Source organism: Ambystoma mexicanum, chromosome 7p, assembly GCF_040938575.1.
Source record: "Ambystoma mexicanum isolate Mex_15411 chromosome 7p, UKY_AmexF1_1, whole genome shotgun sequence".
In the NCBI taxonomy this organism is placed as follows: Eukaryota; Metazoa; Chordata; class Amphibia; order Caudata; family Ambystomatidae; genus Ambystoma; species Ambystoma mexicanum.
Window position 1 is genome coordinate 374426569 of NC_090939.1, and position 25739 is coordinate 374452307.

The following is a 25739-nucleotide window of genomic DNA, read 5'->3' on the forward strand; positions in this document are numbered from 1 at the left end:
AGGGCATTCTTGAGGCGCTGAAAGGCCTCTTGCTCCTTCCTCTCCCAAGTCCACACGGCATCATTCCGGGTCAACGCCCTGCGAGGTTCCGACAGGGAGGCCAACCCTCTGATGAAGCGCCCACAGTAATTGACCATCCCCAAGAAACTCCTTACCTCGGTAGGGGATGGGGGCGCGTCAGCCTCACGAAAGTCCTTAATCTTTGCCGGATCCGAGAGACACCCCGCTGGCATGGAAGATGAATCCGAAGAACCCGATCCTGTCCTTGAAAAATTTGCATTTTTCGTGATGCAAGGTGAGTCCCAAATCATCCAACCTCTTTAGTGTGCACTCCAGCCTCTTCATGTGTTCCGATTCAGATTCTGCGAACACTAGAATGTCATCACTCATTTTCAAAACACCTTTTAGGCCCGCCAGCGCCCCCCTGATGGTGTTCTGGAAGACTTCGGCAGCTGAGGAAATGCCGAAGCTCAGGCGCTTAAACTGGTACAGGCCTTCATGCGTCGTGAACGTCGTAATGAATCTGGAGTCTGGGTGGAGTTCAAGCTGATGGTAGCCCGCTCGCAAGTCTAGCTTTGAGAATACTCTTGCGCCTTGCAGTTCGCCTATAATGTCATCCAGAGTGGGTGTGATGTGTCTCTCCCTCTTGATGGCGGCGTTGGGGAGCCGCATATCTACACATATCCGCACCGCTCCAGGCTGCTTCGGCTTGGGGGCTACCACAATGGGTGAGACCCAGGGCGTAGGGCCTTCCACCCTCTCAATGATGTCCATCTGCACCAGCGACCGAAGCTCCTCTTCGACCTTTTCCCTGAGGTGGAACGGGATTCTACGATGCTTGAGCGCCGTAGGCCTGACGGTTTCATCTATGTGCAGCCGTACCGGAGGAGCCTTCAGTTTCCCCACGTCTTCGAAAATGCCTGGGAACTTGCCCAGTAACTGCTCTATGTCGACTTGATAAACCTCCCATGCGAAATGCACCAGGTCGAGGGCCTCAGAAGCTGCACAACTGAGTAGAGAGTGAGGGCTCACGTCTGTGACAAAGAAACAAGCTTTGATGGTCTTGCCTCCTCTGGACACCGGTGCCACGAAGACGCCCTTGATGGGGGTGTATCTCCTCCGAACATTAATATTTTCGCCGTTGAAACGTACAGCGCCGGTGGGCCCGGTATGGCCTGGTAGTGGTCGGACGCCAGTACACACACCGAGGCTCCCGTGTCTACCAGTATTTGTGTCGGCACCCCTTGAATGTCCACAACACACTTCGGTTGCCTCTTCTTCCTCGCCCCGTGGCCAAACTTGAAATGAAGAACACCTCCTCTTCCTCTTCCTCTGCCAAGTTGAGCCTCTGCATTTTCTGCTCTAGTGCGGCAATGCTCCTCTGTCTCCTTGCACTTCCGGCGAACACCCTGGCAGGGCCCCTCTGCACGGTCACCGGGGCAGGAGCACGACACATCCGTGCATAATGACCAGGACTGTTGCATCTGCCCCATGTTCTCGACATGGCCGGACACTCTTCGGAGTGTGGAAGGTTATATCCACAGTACTCGCACACAGATGATGCCCCTTGCACCGACCCCGTGTCCTGGCGCCTCTGGACCCACTTAGCCTTTGACGCCCCCTGTTTGCCAATTGCAAAAGCCTCCTCCACTTTACCCGGGCGCACTGTGGCATCCATTTTGGCAGCCCTTGACTCCGCCAGCTCATGCGTCCTGCCGCTGTCCAAGATTTGTTGTAGAGTCCAACCCGGCTCCCTCAAAACCTGCCTGCGTAACTTGCCAGAGCCACAGCCTTGGAGGACCTGATTTCGAACCATGGATTCCTCATTGATTGTCCCACCGACAGGTTGTAGCCATTTGACGCAGGCGAGCGCAAAACTGGTCAAGTGACTCCTCTTCCCGCTGCTTTTTGCCGCAGAACAGGAATCTCTCGTAGTCCACATTGGATAACGGGATAAAGTAGTTCTCAAGAGCAGCTTTGACGGCGTCATAGGTTGTTACCTGTAGATTCAGGGACTAGATGCGTAATACGTCCATGCCCGCCGAGTACAACAGGGTGGCTCTCTTTGCGTCGTCATCGGTTTCCCCCGTGGCAGTAAAGTACATGTCTAATTTCTTGATCCACAACAGCCACCTCGGGCCTAGTTTGGAAGGGGGGCCCGTCGTATCGAACTCTTGCATGGGAAGTAACGCCCCTTGTTGCCTCCTTACCACCACTCTCGCTGCCTCTTGTTCGCCGTCGCTCTCTGCCATGTTCACAGGTCGCACAGGCACCTTGTGGTGGATTCGAGGCTGCCTTGGATGACTATTGGACGTATCTTGAAACACTGCGCGGTCCTTGAACCTCCGATTTGCCTGAATGTTGCACCAGCAGTCCCTGGGTGGTGGCGGCTAGTTGAGGTACAGTCCTCCTGTTTGGTGAAGACTGCAGGGTTTCCAAACATTCGGTTGTGATAGGCTTTTCAGGTACACAGCAGCGCACAAGCACCTTTTCAGGCCGCTACTGCTGTCTACGAAGCGTGAAAACACCTCCGTAGTGTTCGCGCCGGGTTCGTAACATACCGCAGTGCAGCGTTGTGAAAATGAAATCATTCACTCTGCGCCCCGCTGGCTTCCCGCCTCGTCGCCACGATGTTGTGTGGCCGCCCGTGCCTCGGGCAGGCCTGCATGCACTCCTGCGCACATTCACACAGGAACACGCGGGACACGGTGTTGGCCGTTTCGCGTCCTGGCCGTAACTGCCGGCACGGGTGCACTTTATTTAACTGCGCATGCGCGTAGCCCGAACGAGGCTCACGCATGCGCGCAATGTGACTCACACGTCACAGCCAGAACCAGATACAGGCAGCGGGTGGGCGGGCAGTCATTGCAGAGTGATGCACAAAGAAAAGTCTGGGGGAGATACAGTGTACTATGTAGGGCCGTTTGACAGGAATGACAGTTTCTTTGGTATGGCTCACCTCTGTTTTCTTTCTTGCAGGTTTGCTGCGGTCCATGTCTTTGTGAGGTTTTTGTTTGGTGCAAGTCTCGTGTATAAATGTGCAAGCCTCCCCAGACGCCACCCTGCCCGATGGTAGCATGCTCAGGCAAGTGGACCCCTGGAAGACTGCCAAGAATGCAGGAAAAACACCTTGAACGGAAAAAACCTGTGAATGATGATTCCTTAGCAGTGGAAGAACCACAGACCAAAAGTGAGGTGAGTAGGCAGGAGCCAATCCTTCGAACGAGGACCTGATTCGCCAAAAAGAAGCGAACCGCAAGGAGGTGATAGGAACGGCAACAGCAGGAGGAACAGAACAGGAGAGAAAATAGGAAAACATAAGCGCTGAGCACAGTACCTGGACACCAAGCCCTGCGACACATAGAGCCCCGGCGGCATCTGAATTAGTACTCGCGGGCTAAGAAGAAGCCTCAGCAACTAGACTTCACCATTCGCTTCCAGGAGGAAATGCGGACGCCCTGTTAGGTCGGAAAATGGCACCAGCGAAACAGGAATGGAACTTTCAAGCAGACCACAAAGACCAGGGTCGTAAAGGCATGACATCTACGCTGATAAAACTGCAGGCCTGAGATTGAAAATCGGCTGAGTGGACAGGCATCTGCCACAGCCTCTAACACGCGATGCACAATATTCTTTCAAATTATCTCTGTCCTAAGTAACTGTATGATGCTAAACGCGCAGGCCAGGCCTGGCCCAGGCGTGGCAGCCGGCTGTGGCCAGAGAGGTAGTCTGTTTGATAGCTCTTTGCATATATGTTGCTGAGACTGCATTCAACCTGTGTAGGTTGCAGATTCATATTCCAGTGGGGTCGACTTTCATTCAACTGAGGTTGTTACATTGAATTCCATTAAAATGGGTAATGGTAAATTCTGCTATTTGCAGTCCCCAAAAATACCATAGACGGTGTGCTGTTAAGGATTTCAATCATGCGATACACACTTTGGTCTCGGCCTAGTATGTAGCGCATAACTGAGATGCTTTTCTCCTTATTTTGTGCAGATTCAATTTGAGATGGTACACAACTCATATTACACCCCCTTTTCAAATACTCCGGGTCACAATGGACCATGAACCAGGCTGGTTGGTAAAATGCAATATTTATTTATTTGAACATTTAAAAGAAATCATACAATTTTTAATATGGGGTAGCAATCACCAATGGGGTGATAATTACAATGAGGATGTAAGCAATACACTGACAGATACACCCAAGTTAGGATTTCCCCCTGCAATGTTCCCTCAACCCACAAATAATTGAATTCTGAATGGATAGAAAGACACAGCAGGTAATCAGGAATAAAAGGAAGAAAACAGAATCAAAATCTGACCTTCCCTCACCAAATAAGAGTGGAAAACAGATTTTAAACCCCTTGCAATGTTATGAAATGACACTCGGAAATGGACAAATAAATAATTAATGTGCGGTTAAAACTTTAAGGTAAATACAATTTCTCACAAAAGCAACAACGCATAGACACTAACAATCACAAGCAATGGATTACCAAGAGCATATAATTCGAAAATGAATGGAAAGTATAAAACATGTTGCAGCCAAATGACACATGTAAAAGTTGCATTTCCTTTCTATTTCCATGTAAATTAACTAACGGTTTTTAATATAAACGGGTGAAATACTCTGATTTGGAGTGCGGTTGGGTCAGGGAGATATATATATATATCACAGGGACAATCTAGAGTTAAAAATAGGTCTCTAGCTATGAAACTGGATGAGTTATGCAAGATATAGAAAGGTGCGCTTTGAGTAAAATGAAGCCGTGAAATAGGAAAGGAAATCAGTTGTGACAAGAACAGTTTTACTCTAAACTAGAGTATTCAGACTAGACCACCAAAGATGGACACAGTAATATCCAAACTTGATTCGCGTTTTCAACCCTGTCACCCCAGCGCCCAACCCTGGCGGAAACCAGTCCGATCACTCGAAATAGGACTAATGTTTTAGGATTACACAAGACACAATTGAAAAGAGATGGTGCTAGCACTTTAGGAATTCACGGGCAGGGTGCACAGATAATTCTAACAGTTTTAACAAGTTATCAGGATGAGGATAAGATGGCTTAGAGAGTTGGATAAGGACAAAGGCAAGACAAGATAGGTTATGGGTTTCTATGGGGTAGGGATTATACTCACAGTCCACTTATAGTTTTGGGATTTTTGGACCGTCAACAGGTTCTGGTCACTCCACGGCTGTGCGCCTGGTAAAAGAAAACAGCTGGGCCATTAAGGTCACTGGATGGTAATTCTGGTTACTGGATGGCACAGGTACCGCTGGATGCAGTCAGTGGGCAGCAAGCCAGTCTGATTCAGGATGCTTCCCAAAAGAATACCACAGCTTTCCCCTTTTTAATGGGAGATTAGTGGGGTTTCAGAATTGAGGCCTTGCAGGGAATAGGATCAGCAATGCTTGGGTTTTGCAGTGGGCTCTGGAGTAGGGTCAGCAATGCTTTGGCCTTGTAGTAGGGTCTGAAATCTGGATGGATCAGATCAGGAACACAGCGCAGGAACTTCAGGAAGAGTGTGTGTGTGGAGTCTTGTCAGGGACTCTTATTTATAGTGCATAGTGACATCGTCAAAGTATATGGCTGGGCAGGTTTAGCTAAGCACGCCTCTAAACTACTGGATTGGTCAGGGGTGCTATTCCCCGCCTCACTCTAAGCTGGTTGGATTTGAAGAGAATTATGTCAGATTTATTATGTGTGTTTTACAATGTCCAAAACCTCCCACAATTACTTCAACTAAAATCCAGTTTTGCCCTACATGGCACACTTATACAGTGGAAACATCTACACAAATTACATAAACAGGTTACATATTGTATGCAGCACTTAGCAGTCCAATCCTCCAGTTTGTGAGACATTGTTTCGCCCTTCTACCAGTTTTAAATGTTCGACCTAAAATTCCATAACTTTATACATATGTGTGGATCATCATAAGGGATGTAAATATGAACATTTGCAATGGCATCATGGATACTTTCTTTTTAATCCCTGATTCTTTGCCATTTCTATTCCCAAGGGGTCACTGTATTCTACCATGTCTTAAATGAAAAGCCCATAACATCACTTTTAAACTGCAACATTTTTACATTTTTAAAAGGTCCTGCTGCAGAGATAAAAGTCTTTACATTTTTATTCATAAATAGTCTTTGGAAACAAATGGCAGTCCTTTGTCCCCCATATATGGGAATAGCTTCCAAGCTACCCCCATGAAGGGCAGGTCCGTTATGGAGATCTCCTCTGAAGCCTCCTGTAGAAATCACAAAGACGTGTGACTTTCTTTTCACATATCCTTGTCCTGGAAATTCCATTGTCAGAGGGTTCAGCCTAGACTAGATTCTGTCCAACCTGGTAATTATCACAGAGGTGTTAGTATCTACTGAGAGGCCCTTTTGTTTCTGTAATCCTCGCAGCAGAAACCTACTTTTTTAACTGACATCCCCCCAGCAGCCACTGAAGTTTGAATTAATTGTATTTATGTTGGCTCTGAATTGTAAGAAAATCTGCTAAATAGAACCATTTTCTTAATTGTATTTTCACATCACAATCCCCTTCACATTCCTAGATTAGAGCAGGACTTTATCCAACATGCCCTTTTCAAAAAGATATTTTCCTTTATTTTGCAAAAGTACATTTCCCATCTGGTGACTGAAAGTTGCATTTTTCTTGCAAATCCAGTTTTTCTATCTAGATTCCCACATTGTTTACAGCCATAGTTACTTTCTCCTGTAGGCAATAGTTTTGTTTGAAGCACAGAAGCACTGAAATTGACATGTGCATAGAGCAATCATTTCTTTTGCAGGGTTCATTCCTTTGACACTTTGTAGCAGAAAATAAAGCGTTTCCCGTGCACGGCAGAAAGTGAAGTTTCTTGGCCCTTTTTTTTGGATTTGGCTTAACAGAGCCTGTCATTCAGGGGTCATTCTTGGTTTTGCTGAAGCACAATGGGGATATTAATGGGCATGGTCGGGGCCTTATTAATAACAGTGGTTTAAGGAAGAACAGATGGAAATAGTGTCAGCAGCATTATTTTAAAGGTGAAAAAGTTTCCTTTTTAATGGGGATTTTGGGCTTGCAGCAAGGCAACGCTGCTTTTTCACTTTATCCCATTTGTATATGTAAGAACACACTGGCAAGCTTCCTTAGTGTGCCCCCTTGTTCCATCCTGCCCAATATGTGCATGGCAAGAAGGTGCAGGCATCTTTTTGTTGCTGCACACGCATTTTGAGGCCATGGTGCTCACTGGAACCAGCGCAACCATTCCGCTGTTTCTGTTGAAGCGCAGCTTTGTTTTGGAGAACCTCTGTTCAGTGGGTCAATGTAGCCCAAAAATCCCCCCCACCCCCCAGACTCTTCTGAGATCCTTGTTGAGGGAGAGTAGGGCAAGGTGGGCTTAATCGGTTAGGAGTCCTTCTTCCATCAGAGAGCGGAACGTCCCGATCCTCTCGCGGTCTCTCATTGGAGCCTGGAACGACACCCACAGCTGTCTCTTGGATCTTTCCTTTCCCGGTCCCCGGGGAGGTCCTCCTTGGTCTTTGAATGGGCGCAACCAGCACAAATCTTTTAAATAAATAAGAACTGGTTACTTCATTTTCCCACTAACTGCCTTCCAATAGGGTTGACAGCAGTGGGTAACGCATACATTCAATAATGACCATTGATAGTGAAGAAAAATACTCCCTGTTACCTAATTATACTTACAAATCCATCGTTCCCTTCGGATTATTCTTTTTTTTCTTCTCGTACTTCAGATGTCTCCTCTATTTGTTTCTCTCTTGGCTCCTCAATTTTCTGCAAAGTGTGCCTAGGATGACTACTCGTTAGCTGATTAATATGGACCCATTTCTCTTCTGTCAGTTCTCCTTTGATGGTAACAATTTATGCTCTTTGGTTTGGTTCCTTTGGAAATTGTACAATAAGACCCTGCCTCCTACTTGGAATTCCTTTTTGGTTGTTTTTAGATCATATTGAATCTTCATACCCTCTGGAGTTCTTTCCAGATTCCGCTGGGCGTACGCAAAAGCATGTTGAAGGTGCTTTCTTAGATTCTCAACATCCTCATGAGTTGTGGAGGTGTTTATCAGTGTCTGCACTTATGTTCTATAGAGCAGATGCTGAGGAAGCACCATCCTTCATCCAGTCATCAGCTCAAATAGAGACATCTTAGTTGCAGAAGAAGGTGTAGATCTTATGGCCATCAGGACAAGCCATAATCGGATGTCCCAACTTGGCCCAGAGTCTGCCACACACTTTTTTAGAATGCTCACAATGGTTTTATTGTACCTCTTAAATCCACCACTAGAGGACAGCAATATGCAATGTGTAGTTTCCTTTTTACCCTAAGTAGCTCCCACATCTTTGTCATTACTTTGCTGGTGAAGTGACTACCTCGGTCTGACTCAAACCTTTGGGGTAGGCCAAAATGCGAGAAGATGTGGTTGATCATCAGGGCAGCTGCTGTTTCTGCCTTACAATTTGGGGCCGGGAAACATTCCACCCATTTGGTAAACAAACATGTTACAGTTAACATGTACTTGTTACCCTTAGAGGAGCCAATAACGGGCCGGATGAAATCTACTTTCTAAGGCAGTGTCATCCCCCTCTTCTGGAGGGGAGCTCGGTGTGTGAGCGATGTTGGCTGAAATTGTGCACACACAAGACACCCCTTCAAGTATTGGTCAAAGTCCTGCCCCATGTGTGGCCAGTATGCAACCTCTCGCAGGATTTCTAAAGCAATGTGAAACCCCTGATGACTGGCTGTGGCCACATCATGGGTGTGACTTAGCATCAGGCTTCGGAATGAGGTAGGGACCACCCACTGGTCACAGCCAGAAATGGATCTCCTCACCAACAAACCGTCTTGGATTCGAACATTGTTGGACATTTCATCAACACCCTGAGGTCCTCTTTCCCAATGTAATCGGTATCCGTCAGAAGAAATTTCTCAGGGTCCTCAATGTGTTCATAAAATTGACCAATAATCGGATCCCCTTTTTCTGCCATGATTAAATCAGCATCTGGGGTCTCCTTACTCCACTGGGCAGTTGAGAGTCCATTGTGAACATTTGTCTGTGACATAGTGATAGCAGTGACCTGGATTTCCCCCAGCAGGGACTTGATCTCAAGGAGATCCCCCTGGATGGCTCTGGTTTTGGCCAGCTGATCAGCTAGGTAATTTCCAGTTTTGTCTGGCCCCTCTATCCTGGAATGACCCTTGATCTTCTTCCAATAGATGGTCATACCACTAGAGGTGACCAGATCATCTATATTTTGGATTAGCTTGCCATGTTTAAGCAGTTTGTTGTTAGCACATAGCATGCCTCTGGTTTTCCAATTAACCAGATGCTCCACAAACCCGTTCCGAATATAATCTGAGTCGGTGATTATGACCAGTTTGTGAAGTTGGTGTTGGACGGCGGCGAGGATGGCCTGATGAACTGCCATCAACTCCGCCACCTGACTACTGCGGAGACCGATTTTGTATCCAGCAGAGGGTTGTGGGGCATCATTTACCCAGGCATTTCCAACGCCGGTCACCAGTTCCTTTTCCCCGTTATCAACATGGTAGGAGCACCCGTCCACATAAATTGTGGGCATTTCCTCGCACTTGTCCTCTTCATAGACTTTGTGCAGGGAATTCAGGTAAGCCTCCATGTTGTCCTGGCTTTTAAGACTTTCGTCCTCGAGACAGTTTTCTCTGGCAAAATCATGCAAGTCAGCCAGAACTTTGGGCGAGGGTACTCTTCTTGTTTTGGCCATATCTGACCTCCACAGGAAAGCCTTGCGTTGACAGAATCCAGGAAGTAATTCTGGAATTACTCACATTTCCGGCCCAGATTCTGTCACTTTGGAGGTATTGCAAAGGCTGGTGTGGAGTCTCCACTATGATGTTTTCCCCCTAGATGAACAGGCAGTAATTTTTCAATGCCCACACCGTTGCCAGGAGTTCCTTCTCACAATCGTTGAATTTTTCAGAGAGGATAAAGTCTTGCTTGCATAGGAGATGACTTTATTGACCGTGCCATGCTTTTGATATAATACTGCTGTCAAGCATGTATTCGAGAACCCTGTCTCCAAGAAGAACTTGTTGTTTTTGACAGGGTAAGCTGGACAAGGCGCTTGTGAGAGGCTTCTTTTGAGTTGATTTACTGCCTCGGCTTGTTCTGGACCCCACTCCCACTTGACCCCACCTTTCAACAGATGGATCAGGGATCTTGTGATCTCTGCGTAATCCTCAATGAACTTCCTACTGTAAATAGTCAGTCCAAGGAGGTTTCTTAGCTCACGCAGAGTTGTGGGGTCTTTCAGTAGGTTTAGGAGTACTTCCACTTTCTTCTCCTGGGGACAGAGACGCTCAGGAGTTATTTTCTGTCCCAAGAAGTTGACGCGGGTTCTGTACCACTGCGCCTTTTGGAAGGATAGTTTTGCTCCGGCAACCCTCAGCTGTGTCAGAACATAACAGATTTCCACTATGTGTTCCTCCACAGTTGAGCTTTTTATCAGGACATCATCCACATAGGCCAGGTTACCCCTTTCACCCAAGTCAGGCATGGCCTTGTGTAGGAAGATGTTGAATTTGTTGCCGGAGTTGATGTATCCGAAGCGAGTCCGGGTCCACGTGTACTGCTGCCCCCCGAAGGTAAAGGCCAGCTTGTATTGGTTCTCCCTACTGACAGGCACGGTCCTGTACCCATTGGTCAGGTCAATGGCAGTGTATACTTTTGACCCCTGGATCTGGGCCATGGATATGGGAGAGGCCATCGGGACATATGGATCAGTTTATTCAGCTCCATCAGGTCAGCACAGAGTCTCCACTGGCCGATTGGTTTTAAAATTCCCGGTACTGGATTATTAAAGGTGCTGTGGACTGGACGAATTATCCCACGGGACTCAAGGTTTTTGATGATTTCCGTCAGGGACTCTATGGATGCGAGATGCAAGTGGTATTGCTTCACAAACAGTGGAGTCATTCCAGGGTCTGTGGGAATGGTTGTTGTATGGATTTCGGTGTGACCACAGCCATACGAGTCCACCGCAAAGAGATCTTGAAAATCTAAGAACACCTGTTTCAACTTTTGCTTTTGCTCCGGAGTCTCACAGGCATCAGCTAGGTTGACTCACTCTTCAACCATTTTCCCGAAGCCTGGAAAGACTTCCGGTTTTGCTATCTCAGCGGCCTCCTCCAGCAGGGTGGTGAGGTCCCTGGTTAGATTATTGACCTGGATAGAGGGTTTCAGGTAGGAGAGGCTGTCATTGTGGATCTGGAAGATCACCTCATCCGGCCTAATGTCACAGGTCACCTTTTCCTCACTGTAAGGGCAGGAAGAGTACACCAGGAAATTCCCCCCTTGCCGGGTAAAGATCCTGTCTGGTGGTAAGTCATTGTCACTATCACTGTCAAAGCAGTTATTGGGGATTGGTCCTACCAGTTAATTACCTAGATCCATGGAAAATTGTCAGTCATCAACCGCCATTCCAATAATGGTGCCCGCGCCCAGAGTGATACTCCTAGGGTCGCTGTTATCCATCAATATTGGAATGGTGTTGTGTTCTACATTGACTAGTGGTGTTGGGTTCAACCCCAACCCCTGCTGTTGGAGATGGGCATTGAGGTGTACATATGCGTCAGGATTTTGCAGTTTCTGTCCTCTTTTAATTTTTAATTCAAGTGGAATAGTCATGTCCATCCTGGGATGGTGACCTCCTTTCCAATTTAAACTTCAACTGCATACGGCAGCAATTAGGCTGACCTAAATGCTTTTTCTGAATCATCAAAGTCCATGGGATTTCCCCCTAGTCGGGACCAGGCTTTGTAATATATCAGGTCCAAATTAATGGCAAAACGATTGAGAATGTCACTGCCTAAATAAAATGCAGCAGGGACATCTTGCACAACCCAACAATTGTGTTCTATGCTTTTGTTACCTATAGACATTTTAAGCATACACCTGCTAGGCAGAAGATATTTGGAATTGGGAGTTTCCAGGCCCATTTCCCACTTGTTGATTAATTTAAATGTGGGAATGGTTGGATCTTTTGGGAGCTGCCTGAACGTGGCTTCACTGATGAAGCTCTTACCATTGTTCACACACTCTTGGGCGAGAACAGATTCCTTCCCCTCATTTAACTGAATAGGGATGAATAACTGTTCTCTAATTTTCTGAATATCAGCTAAACTTTGAGCTGTTTTCTCATCACTTCTAGCTATAGCATTGGAATTTTCAGCTTGTGAATTGGTATACAATTTCAAAGTATTTCCTTCCAGTGTGGAATGCCACTTGAAACTGGAAGGAAGGTTGATTTTCAGGAATGGAGAGGAGTTCCCATCACCCGTTTGTTGTCCTACAGCAATTACTGTCACATCAGGTATTCGATTGTTCTGGAAATGAAACTCAATATGATCAGGTTTTTGTTCAACCATGTGGCATGTGCCATTTAAACTAACATGGTTGACACTCTGTTTCAATTTTATTGGCCTGTAAGTCTGAGTCCAGAGGACCTTGTTCAGATAGTATATTAGGGGGGGGACAGCCTGCGCAGGATGTCATTCCCTAGTAGACAGGGTGTGCCCTCTGGAGTCACGACTATGACTGGGTGTTTCACTTTGTGTCGCACAATTTTTATTTCCAAATCTGCTCTCCCCTCAACAGAAATTTCATTCCCGTCGAAGCTTTGGAGTTGTCCAGGAATAGGGGTGAGAGGGATCCGATATCTCTCCCCCTTCCTGAATTTAGCTGATCAAAGGCCCTTTTTGACAGCAGAGTGGCCTGAGATCCAGTGTCCACCAGCGCTACAAATGCACATTGCCCTTGCACTTGGACCGGGGCATACAATCTACCCTCCTTCTCCTCAAGTGGGAAAAGATAATGTGCATTTTGGGCCAACTGGGTGGTCAATTTCCTTATTTCTGACTGCGACACAGGGGTAGTTTGGGCATAATTCTGTGTGGGAGTTTGGGGATTTGAAAGAAAAATTTGACATTCGGATATTTGGGGAGTTTTGGGCTACCCTTTTTCTGATTCTGGGCTGCCCCCTCCCCCTTTATTTTGGAGGCAGTCACCATAATTGATTCGGGAAGTTTGGGAATCCTCTTTTAATGCTTGATTCCCTGGATGCTCATTCTGGGGATCAAGGATGGGCGATACTGAATCAGTCCCCACACCCACCCAGTCTTCATTTAGATCTCTTGGGACCCATTTTTCTTTGGGAGCAGTCTCCCCATCCCTGAAGGAGAAGATGTTTTCCCCAGAATCCTCTGAGGATTCTTCCCCTTCAAATTGGAGGACACTAACTTCCTCCACAAAATGGGCCTTTTTGAGTTCTTTATTGCTCCTACACACCCTCTGTTCCTTGGGTTGCAAATTTGCGGGGGCAGGAGATTTTGGTTCCGGTTCCTGGCTGTCCAGGGGCTTTTCATGAGTGAGGAAGGAAGCTTCCTCTAGGGCTTTACACGCCTATTCCCCTGTGCCTCCTCCTCTGGAACCGGTGAGTTGTCAGGGTTCTCTCCCTATCATTGTTCTGGGGTACCAGACCCTTGGTTTGTGGGGTTCTGAGCTGCCATGTTTATCTGAGGGTTCTGTTGAGCCCTCAAAATGCGACCCAGATCCTGTGTTAGGCTCTGGACCTGGTGCTCCAGTTGGGACAACCGTACCAGCTGGTCCGGGGGTCTCTGTTCCAATCTAGGTGGATCACGGGAAGGGTAACTATCCCTTCTCCCATAGTACCCTGGATATTGTGAATTTTGGTAACCCTCCACCCTTGGCCTCCCCTCTCCCGGATTGGGTTCTCTGGTTTCCTGAAAGCGGGAAAAAGAAAGGGGGGTTGTCCTGCAGGTTGGGGTTTTGTGCATACCGGGGAAAGAAACTTAACCCAGCATTTGGGGAATTACTGCCCTCCTGGGGGAAGTTTCCTGGGTTAGTACTTACCTGGCGGGACCCCCCCCCTTGGGCTGGAGGAGTCCATACATACCCCAAGATAGGGCGGTTGCCCTTGTATCAGGGACTGATATAATCACGGGAGTTTGGGTTCACATTAGTGGGATTACCTCCCTGACTGCCCCCTGTTTGTGATTGGCCTGAAGGTCTTCTAGGTCTCTGATTTTGCTGATTTTGTGTGGGTACATTTTTAGTCCCCCCCATCTCTACATCTGGGGGCAGCCTTCACCTCCGCCACCTTAGCTGCAGCAGGGGTATTGGCTGGTTTGGGGTTTTTGGCCAGATTTTTATTTTCTGCAGGTTTTTGGACTTCATAAATGCGGGTCGCCTGCTCTATGACCAAGTCCAGAGATCTTTTGTCATGGAAATCCCTCACCAGCTGGGTCATGATATACTTGGGGAGTGCATGAAAGAAGGTGGTGATAAACTCCCTGCTATCCGTGTGCACCCTCCTAGTGGTTTGTGCAAAGGCAAGTTTGAGCTCCTGCACCAATTCTCGTGGGGCCTGATCTTCCCCGCACTGCAGATTGTAGGCTGCTTTGCAAGCCTCTTTGGGGTTTCTGTGGGCGGAGAAGTGTTTCAAGATGGCCGCCCTGTAGGTGAACCATCTCGAATGGTTCTGGTCCTCTAGTCCAGCAAACTAAAGCTGGAGCACTCAGGGGATAATGTCCATTTAACATAGTCTATGCAGTTATAGTTGTCTTTAAGGTGAAAAGTATCCATCATCTTCTCATAGAGTTCCAAGTGTTCCGAAAAAATATTTGGCGTTTTTATGGTATGGGGTTATGAAACTCCTAGTGGCCTTAATCTGCCTAATGGGGTCTTTTGTCATAACTCTCTTGAGTTTATTTGCCTTCTTTGGATTAGTCACCCGAGTTCACTTGCCCTCAGACTCAGAGGCGCTACTACCTGAGGTCCCCTCATGATCATCTAGGCACTCCCTGATTCTGTGAGCTTGCGAGGGGCTTGCAAAATGGTGGGGCCTAGTTTCTCTACTCCTGTGGTGCTCAGGAGAGTAGTCTTCTGACTCTTCCCTGCTCCCAGGGTTGACAGACTATCCCCCCCACTGCCCTAATTGCGTAGAGGTCTTCAGGACGCTATTTTTGGGCCTCATTTCATTCAGTTTTTCATCAAATTGAACCAACTGGTCCCTTGGAAGGTAGTATTTCTGTGGACCTAATTCCACGACTCTACCCTCATAGGAGACTTCCTTGTCAGAGACATCAGCCTTAATGTTTGGGTATCTATACAGGGACGCCCGTCCATCAATTTCTGGGGGGCGCTGACCTGTCAGTTCCATCATGCTTGGCCTATTAAATTCTGATGGCCCCATTTCCGGCTCATGTGAACCGGTAGCCATGAAGTCTGCAGTGCACAAAGTGGTAAATGGGTTTGAGTCCCTAAGTACAGAGATCCTTATACTATGAACAGAGGTTCCCCGGTCCCTCTCTACCTGTTCAAGGTCCCTCTAGTTAGGATTAAATCTAATACCCTCTTTCTCCAACCTTGCTAGTTTCTTCTTCTCAGCCCCTACCTCTTGATGATAAGCAGAGATCTGAGCCTTTTGCTCCGTTATCAAGGCTTTACTGGCCCCTATGACCCGCTCTTGCGCTGCCACTTGTTTGTGGAGCCCATCATTCTTTTCACAGAGGGCCTCATTGTCTCTCTGCGCTTCCTGTATGGTTTGGGAATAATGAGACAATTTCTGTTGCAGGAGACTCACCTCCTGAGTTTTTGCATCTTTGGTTTGGGTGCTCTCTTCTAGAGCACCTTCTACCATCTGACGTGCTCCAGTAGATTCTCATACTCTGTTTTGAGTTCATTTAGTCTCTGGAGGGCTAACTCACTTCCCTGTAACTCTGTTTTTAACTTGCATATTTCCTGGACTAGGGCGACTTTCTCCTTACTTAGGGTGCCCCTCTGTTCCACCAGGTCATCCCTTTGTTTCTTGGCATTGGATTTCTGGCGCTTTTGATCGAATTCTGCTTGAGAGTGGAGGTCTCTCATAATTAATTAATTATTTTCCTCTTTCAATGCCTCTAATTGAGTCTCTTGATCTGCACTATTCTGCTGTTGGAGAGCAAATCCTCTTTTAATTTTATGACATAATTTCCAGATTGTACCTCCAACTCTTGGCTCTTCTGTAATTTCTGTTCTGCTAAATTTAGATCAGTCTGGATTTTATTTAATAGTTCAACTTGATTCTGCGCAAGAGTTGTGTTTTCCTCATGTATTTCTCTCATCACTCCCATGTGGAGATACATGTAGGCCGCGATTCTAACAATTTTGATTTGCTCCTCTTTAATTTTTGGGGTCATACATAGCTCATTCAAAGCTTGGTGTAATAGGCCACCGTCCCGCCACCTGTATGGGTTCATGGCGGTGACCTGTTGTGTTATTTCTTGTAGCCAGACTTTTTCATCCTGTTCTGGCCACTCACCTCTGACAAAGAGCTTGTGCAGAAGGTGCTCCCTAGCCATATCGATTTCTACTACAGTAATTTTGGATAGGTTCTTTCTTTATTAATGTATTTATTTACGTAAGGGTAACCTGTATTCTGTTGCTTTTCTGTCTATTTTGGGGTTTATTTTAATTTTACTTTTAGAAACAGCCATGGTACTTAGAGTATTTGTTTTTGGGAGGCGCTTCTACACTGTAACACAGTATTCCAACCACACAAAGTATCACTACCCTGCAGGTTAGTCTGCTGTGCCAGACTGCATGCGTGGTAACCAAACTCAAATCCCGGCAATGAGCCCCCAAATTTGTTAAGGATTTCAATCAGGCGATACACACTTTAGTCTCGGACTAGTATGTAGCGCACAACTGAGATGCTTTTCTCCTTATTTTATGCAGATTCAATTTAAGATGGTACACAACTCGTATCACACTCCCCTTTCAAATACCCTGGGTCACAATGGACCATGAACCAGGCTGGTTGGTAAAATGCAATATTTATTTATTTTAAGATTCAAAAGGAATCATACCATTTTTAATATGGGGCAGCAATCACCATTGGGGTGATAATTACAATGAGGATATAAGCAATACACTTTGTTTAACCTTCTAGTGGAACATATACAAAACACCAGGGACTAGGAGCACTTTTTGATTTAGGAGAGATAGCACCCAAGTTAGGATTTCCCCCTGCAATATTCCCTCAACCCACAAATAATTGAATCCTGGATGGATAGAAAGACACAGCAGGTAATCAGGAATAAAAGGCAGAAAACAGAATCAGAATCCAACCTTCCCTAACCAAATAAGAGTGGAAAACTACTTTAAACCCCTTGCAATGTTATGAAATGACACTCGGAAATGGACAAATAAATAATTAATGTGCAGTTAAAACTTTAAGGTAAATACAATTTCTCACTAAAGCAACAATGCATAGACACTAACAATCACAAGCACTGGATTACCAAGAGCATATCATTTGAAAATGAATGGAAAGTTTAAAACATGTTGCAGCCAAATGACACGTGTAAAAGTTGCATTTCCTATCTATTTCGGCGTAAATTTACTCAAACGGTTTTTAATAAAAACAGGTGAAATATTCTGATTTGGAGTGCAGTTGGGTTGGAGGATAGATATATATCACAGGGACACTCTAGAGTTGAAAATAGGTCTCTAGCTATGAAACTGGATGAGTTATGCAATATATAAAAAGGTGCGCTTTGAGTAAAATGAAGCCGTGAAATAGGAAAGGAAATCAGTTGTGACAATAACAGTTTTACTCTAACTAGACTAGACCACCAAAGATGGACACAGTAAGGTCCAAGGGTGATTCGCAATTTCAACCCTCTCACCCCAGCGCCCAACCCTGGCGGAAACCAGTCCGATCACTCAAAATAGGACTAATGGCTTGGCATTACACAAGACAAAATTGAAAAGAGATGGCGGTATCACTTTAGGAAGTCATAGGCAGGGTGCACAGATAATTCTAACAGTTTTAACAAGTTATCAGGATAAGGATAGGATGGCTTAGAGAGTGGGATAAGGACAAAGGCAAGACAAGATAGGTTATGGGTTTCTATGGGGTAGGGATTATACTCGCAGCCCACTTTTAGTTTTGGGACTTTTGGACCATCAACAGGTTCTGGTCACCCCACGGCTGCATGCCTGGCAAAAGAAAACAGCTGGGCTGTTCTGGTCACCTGATGGTAATTCTGGTCACTGGATGGCACAGGTACTGCTGGATGAAGTCAGTGGGCAGCAGTTAGTGGGCAGCAAGCCAGTTTGATTAAGGATGCTTCCCGAAAGAATACCACAGCTTTCCCCTTTTTAAAGGGAGATTAGTGGGTTTGCAGAATTGAGGCCTTGCGGGGAATAGGATCAGCAATGCTTGGGGTTTGCAGTGGGCTCTGGAGTAAGGTCAGCAATGCTTTGGCCTTGTAGGGGGGTCTGGAATCTGGATGGAGCAGATCAGGAACACAACGCAGGAACTTCAGGAAGAGTGTGTGTGTGGAGTCTTGTCAGGGAATCTTATTTATAATGCATAGTAACATCATCAGAGTATATGGCTGGGCAGGTTTAGCTAGGCACACCTCTCAGCAGAGGTGCTAGTTCCCGCCTCACTCTAAGCTGGTTGGATTTCAAGAGAATGATGTCAGATTTATGATGTGAGTTTTACATTGTCCAATACCTCCCACAATTACTTTAACTTAAATCCAGTTTGGCCCTACATGACATACCTATACAGTGGAAACATCAAAACAAATTACATAAACAGGTTACATATTTTATGCAGCAAATAGCAGTCCAATCCTCCAGTTTGTGAGACATTGTTTCGCCCTTTACCAGTTTTTCATGCTTTTCAGTGTGAAATGTTCGGCCTAAAATTCCATAACTTTATACATATGTGTGGATCATCATAAGGGATGTAAATATGAAAATTTGCAATGGCATCATGGGTACTTTCCTTGTAATCCCTGATTCTTTGCCATTTATATTCCCATGTGGTCCCATGTCTTAAATGAAAGCCCATACCATCACTTTTAAACTGCATCATTTTTACATTTTTACAAAGTCCTGATGCAGAGATAAAAGTCTTTACATTTATATTAATAAATAGTCTTTGGAAACAAATGTCAGTCCTTTGTCCCCATATTTGGGAATAGTTTCCAAGCTACCCCCTGAAGGGCAGGGCCATCATGGAGATCTCCTCTGAAACCTCCTGTAGAAATCACAAAGACGTGTGACTTTCTTTTCACATATCCTTGTCCTGGAAATTCCATTGTCAGTGGGTTCATCCCAGACTAGATTCTGGCCAACCTAGTAATTATCACAGAGGTGTTAGTATCTACCGAGAGGCCCTTTTGTTTCTGTCATCCTCTCAACAGAAACCTATTTTTTTTTAGCTGACATTTCCCCAGCAGCCACTGAAGTTAGAAATAATTGTATTTATTTTGGCTCTGAATTGTAAGAAAATCTGCTAAATAGAACCATTTTCTTCATTGTATTTTCACAGCACAATCCCCTTCACTTTGCTAGATAAGGGCAGGCTCTTATCCAACATGCCCTCTTAATATAAATATTTTCCTTTATTTTGCAAAAGTACATTTCCCATGTGGTGACTGAAAGTTGCATTTTTCTTGCAAATCCGCTTTTTCTATCTAGATTCCCACATTGTTTTACAGCCATAGTTAGTTTCTCCAGTAGGCAAGTGTTTTGTTTGAAGCACAGAAACATTGAAATTGACAAGTGCACAGAGCTATGATTTCTTTTGCAGGGTTCATTCCTTTGACACTTTGTAGCACAAAATAAAGTGTTTCCCGTGCACAGCAGAAAGTGAAGTTTCTTGGGCCTTTTTTTCAGATTTTGCTTAACAGAGCCTGTCATTCAGGGGTCATGCTTGGTTTTGCTGAAGCACAATGGGAATGTGAATGGGCATGGTTGGGGCCTTATTAATCACAGTGGTTTAAGGAAGAACAGATGGAAATAGTGTCAGCAGCATTATTTTAAAGGTGAAAAAGATTCCTTTTTAATGCGGAATTTTGGGCTTGCAGCAAGGCAACACTTTTTCATTTTTGTATATGTAAGAACACACTGCAAGCTTCCTTAGTGTGCCCCCTTGTTCCATCCTGCCCAATATGTGCTTGCAAGATGGTGCAGGCATCTTTTTGTTGCTGCACAATGCAGTTTTGAGGCTATGGTGCTCACTGGAACCAGCGCCACCATTTTGCTGTTTCTGTTGAAGCACAGCTTGGTTTTGGAGAAGTGCTGTTCAGTGTGTCAATGGAGCCCACAGTGCGCTAGCACTATAAGAACAAGTTATATTAGGATACATGTTTTCAAAAAAATGAAGGTCGCTGCCACAGTCACATAGAACACACCAATTGACTGAGAATTCCACCTTATGTATTTTCATGTGTGCTGCTCACACTTGAGTGCCAACTTTTCCTTCAAGGTGTGCATGTTTGCTCCTCCATTGTCTTCTTTTCACAGTGTGTCTTCTTTTAACAGTGCAGAAAGAAACAAAGCATGCACACTAGTTGGGCTTTCGGTAGGGGGAGTTTATTCTCTCCCCCAATGTTTTTGTGTGCAAGTGCAGCTCTAGCAAGGATACTGTGTCTGCACTGAAGGTAATATCTTTGCATAAAAGCATGCTTATTTAGTGTGTATTAGCCAGGAAAAGCACTCTTCTTGTTTCCTTGAAATGCTGTATAAATAGGAAACTACCAAAGGAATTGGCGGTTTGGGGGCAAAGGGCACGGTTAAAGTCGTAGTACCTCAGAGTGCATACAGTGATTTCATGTCCGTTTTGTGACCAAAGAAACTACAGCATTTGTTTCATTTCCGCCACAGGACCAATCAAGATGGTCAGAGCAGAGATAGAGGCAGTGAAGGTTAGCCCTTGTGGGGTTGCACGAGTAACATTACGTAATTTGCATTATTTACAGGTTGTTTCATCTTAATTGAAGAATGACTCCCTGACTGAACCTGGACTGACTGTGAGTTCCTGCCGATAGGGACCAGCTACGATAGGGTCGTGACCCGCATTTTTTCAGGGTGCGAGATTGAAGCTCTTCGTTTTGGTAAGCACGCAGAATTTGATGTTAGAACTAGACTGGTTGTTGTCTCTGGTTTTTTCTTGTGGCCGATATGGGTCAGTTGAGACCCGCCCGAATGGGTTCATTCCGTTCCTGGTAGAGGCTAGATGAACAAGTGTTCGATAACCAGAGAGGATGAGCAACAGGGTTTCATCCCTAGACTTTCCTTTGCCATTATGTTTGCAATAGAAATGTACTCTTCCATGTTAGGATGCCCCTTTGTCGAGATAGCGATTTTACTTATAGGTCTCTCTATCTCTTTGTTTGTTCACAGGTTTTTGATGTCCACCCTCCACCGGAGTAAATTTGAAGTTGATCATTTTAGCAGGAATTAGCTGTTTTGTTGGTGCTTCCGAGCAGTTAACCCCCATGTGACAATATTAGTGCGTGGCGTGATTGAGCACATTTGGGAGTATTACACTCCCCGATCTTAATCTATTAGGTCTTTTGGCGTTTACAATACCATCGCCAATCTTATTGACAACCTTTGCACACATTGTTTTTAAGTACATGCCTCTGATGAATTTCCCCTGACTGTGTGTGTTTTGATTGAGTGAGGAATGGAACATGTTGGGTTGAATGGGAGTGAAGGAGTGTGACACAAAGTGGTGAATTTAGTTTTTTCATTTTTTTGATATTAGACAACTTATTTTAGGTTGGACTGATAAGAGGTAGTTGATTTAGACACATATTTTTGTTTCACTGTTTGTACATTTTTAAACCGTGCAATTCGTTATGGTTTATGCACACTCCTGATCTCTATATGTTGTTGTAATTGTGTTTTTGTTTGTTTTTTTTCCTTTTGTGCAATTTCTTATGGACTGTGCCGAAGATTTTTATTAAGTGGGACATGGGTTATGCCTCTTTGGCATTTTAATTGCGATTCTTAATTATTGCACAATGTTTAAATAAAATGTATATGTGTATAATTTGTTCAATGTGCATCACTCTACGTCTACCTTTTGCTGTTTTGCCCCTTTGGTGGCTGCTAACCTTTTAGAGGTACTGGACATTCATTTTTCTTCCTACCCAGGTTCTCCGTAAGTGAGGTTGGACACCTCACCCTGTGACGATATACTGTTGACCAAGTCTTTAGTTTATGATGTTTAGGTGTACCTAAATTAGGGGGTCAGTTTGGTCAAACAGTTTAATTCCCCCTCTCCTCCTTGTTGTTTTGGTGGAGTTGGAGAGGACACCTGGTTTGGACCTTGGAGCAGTGTCTTGGCAGAACAGCCCTCACAAAGAGCTACAAGCAACAATGAAACTCAACATGGATTTTGGGCAAGATTATTCAATTGCCTTATGAAAAAAAAGGAGACACCTAAAGGAGCATTCAATGCTCTGTTACAACCAGCCACCATGGGTGGCCACTGGCCACCACACACTGACACGCACACGCACAACTGTGCAGCACTCACTGTCACTCACAGTGTCTGCAAAGTGGGGAGGCAGCCAGACAGCCGAGCACTCAGTCAGTGGGGGTGGTGGTGCCACACCACCACATTGACTGACTATGGCAGCTCAGTTGTAAGTGTGCAGCATGCCACATGGCCACACACGTGGCATACATCATGCAGTGTGCACAACACACAAGTTAATTAACACATAGATTACCTTATTTACTTCTAGGTCAGTCTGTTATCCGATGCAGGCAAGCTGGGGTCTGGTGGTGTGGACCGAGGTCAGGGTGGCCCGGGACGTGTAGCGCAAATGTGGGCATGGGCAGGGCAACAACTCACACTGTCCAGCAAGAAGAAGGACCTAGCCGAGCTGACCAGAGGACCTGGGTGCAGCAGCTAGCAGCACTGAGCACTCTTGTGGCAGGCTGGCTACCGAGTGCAGCAGGGCTGGGGCAGGCGGAAGGCTCAAGGCTCGATCTGAGCGAGGTGAGCAGAGGCACTGGGCTGGCAGGCAAGGCTGTCTCAAGCTGGAAGGCAACCCTCAGTCACTCATTCTCAGTACATGCTGTACGTACATGTGACATCATCCTGGACACTGGAATACTTTGTTCTGACTGAACTGAACTCTGAGTCTGCTCTGAGTCTGTTGACAGTTGGTCCAGGGTCCCAAGCATTTATATCAAATGTGCTCGGCCTGCCAGCCCAGTGCATTGGATATTCTGGCCCGGCTCCTGCCTGCCTGGGGGAAACGAAAAGTACAGAGAGTGTGTTATAATTATCTCATCATAGTGCGACTTTTGCACGAGACTAAGCGGGACAGCAGAGCCAGAGCCTGCAGGCAAAGCAATGCAAAATGAGCTGAGCATGGCCGGCTGAGCAGCACACAGTGGTATGGCATCAGTGTGTCATTTTATGATCGCACAACAGTTCGCACCATAATGCCAATGCGCAGCGATTTCAATCCGTTGCATCAGAGCAGCAAAGCAATGTGTCAATGAGGGGGCTGGCTCGATGCAGTGCAGCATTCAAGCAATGTGGCACTGTCGAACTGGCAGTTGGCTGTCACCTGTGTGCATAATGCACCAGCTCAGCTACCTCATCCCCCACCACTAATTTGATTCGAACATCCTTGCTTGGTTGCTGGTAGCGCCTGAATGCCAAGTATCTAATCCAGGTATCCGATCCATTCATTCTGACCCTTTTGCGAACGGAACGGAAGTGAGAACAGAAGAGGATCATTTCCAAGTTGGCCATGGGGCCTGGCTGGTGGCTGCCTTTCCGGCGGGCTCGCTCCCTTGCCTCGACTCAGGCGGGCATGGCAAGGTGGTGGTGAGCCCCACCCCGGCCCACCGGGCCCAGTGGAGCAATCGAACAATTACATGAACTTCAACGTTCAATAGAAGATGCAGGGGCACGGGCTGCCACTTGCCGTCCCTGCCCGGGCATGCCCGGCGGTCCTTTCCTTCCTGTGTGTGTGTGTGTTTGTGAACTGTGTGAAGTTTATACTGTCTTTGTTTTCTTTCAAATTATTTCTGCAAAAGTAAGTTAATAAGTGAAGTCCCTGCTGCCGGGCCGGGCAGGCAGGTAGGCTGAAGATGAGAGTCTAGAGACAGAGACTGACAGACTGAGATCAATCTCTGGATTCGTAGACAGTACAACACACAGTCAGTCAGCTTGAGAGCCACTCATTGCCGGCGCGAAATAAACATACACGTTTATTTGGTTAACAACATCAACAATTGTTTGCTTTTGAGCACTCTCTCCCCCACAGATTTCTGGCTAAAGCTCACATTGATATTAAATAAATGATGGCAGCTCAGGGTGAGCCACAGCCCAGCAGAAGGCATGGGGTGCACAGGGTAGCAAGTGGGTTCTAGGGGAGGGGGGAATTGCCCCTTTGCCCCCACAACTCTGCCACCCAGTTGGCCTATTTTGTTCCTCTTCCGGGCCACAATGTACACATATTTTGTTGTCTTTACAGCATGTGGTGCACACTTTTTCTTGTGGATACATTTTTTCCTGCTTTTGGAACAGAGTTTGGAGCGCCCCCGCCTTTACATTTGTAACGTGATCTGGATCTTCTTCGTCCCTGTACTCATTAAAGCGAAATTGTCTTGACAGTTTACAATAACACATGGTTTCAGACTGTATCATAGGTAGAGATGGTTTGGGTGTTATTTTTATCCTGTGGGTTCAGGAGTTAAAGGGGCTGTGTCCAGAACTCACGTCCTTATCTCCAGGAGGGGTGTCCCTCTCCTTGAAGGTCATCCCACATGTTACCACCTCTAGGGGGACTATTGGTTAGTGCCCACACCTCCCTAGCTTCATGGAAAAGGGCTCCCCCTCTGGGGAGAAGTGACACCATCTAGAGGATCATCACACTGTTGACAAATGGAATACATGGAACCGTACGGCTAAAACATTGTCACACATACTTGCCATTCATAGTGCACTCATTCAAACCCAACTCAACATACCGTGACATACATCCAAAAGCTTAAAAGACAAAAGAATTATGCTAAAAACCTGTGGGGAGAAGGAATTCATGACTGGTCCCCATCAAACAGACATAATTTTTATATTCATAATCAATAGAATTAATTAAAAAATAATCTATTGTCAGGGTGGATCGGAAGGAAAAGTGCAAAAGATCACAGATCAATAGATTATTTATCAATTAATTCTATTGATTATGAATATAAAAATGATGTCTGTTTGATGGGGACCAGTCATGAATTCCTTCTCCCCACAGGTTTTTAGCATGATTCTTTTGTCTTTTAAGCTTTTGGATGTATGTCACGGTATGTTGAGTTGGGTTTGAATGAGTGCACTATGAATGGCAAGTATGTGGGACAATGTTTTAGCCGACTTTAGGCATACGGTTGCTGCTGTTTTGCTGTATTAAAGTGATCAGTGTTTAATTATTTGTGATTGACTCACCATTGTTTAAATTGTTGGTATCACTTTCAATAAATTTTGATACACATTTTTTCAAATTGATTTGTTTCTCTGGACAATCTTTTTCTGTTGTTCTATGCAATTGTAATACTCTGGTCCAGAGGCTACAGTTTCCCTGCCCTTTTCAGATTTTTTGACAAATGGAATACAAATATTAATTCTGTTGACAATCTCTGGTTGAAAATGACATACGCTATAGGCAGGAATCAGCCTACCAGCTTGGCGGTGGAGGGGCTATACCACAACACATGCAACAGCACCTGATAAGTGGACATAGTACCTCTATAGATTAAAGTACACAGGTTTGGAACCCATTGACAGTCAGACAATGTTGTTTTACCTTCCCTCTCAGCAAACAGTTGCACTTTATAATTACAGAAC

The 25739-nt window shown here is 45.6% G+C and overlaps 1 long non-coding RNA gene across 3 annotated transcripts in view; it reads left to right on the plus strand.

Moving 5' to 3' along the window:
• Positions 1 to 24823, plus strand: part of LOC138526073 (uncharacterized) — a 106774-nt gene extending 81951 nt beyond the window's left edge. For all 3 annotated transcript variants that reach the window (XR_011283479.1, XR_011283478.1, XR_011283477.1), the window contains 2 exons: positions 20851 to 20985; positions 21275 to 24823. This is a non-coding gene — a long non-coding RNA (uncharacterized lncRNA). The remainder of the gene's footprint in view (positions 1 to 20850; positions 20986 to 21274) is intronic.
• Positions 24824 to 25739: the final 916 nt, after the last annotated feature.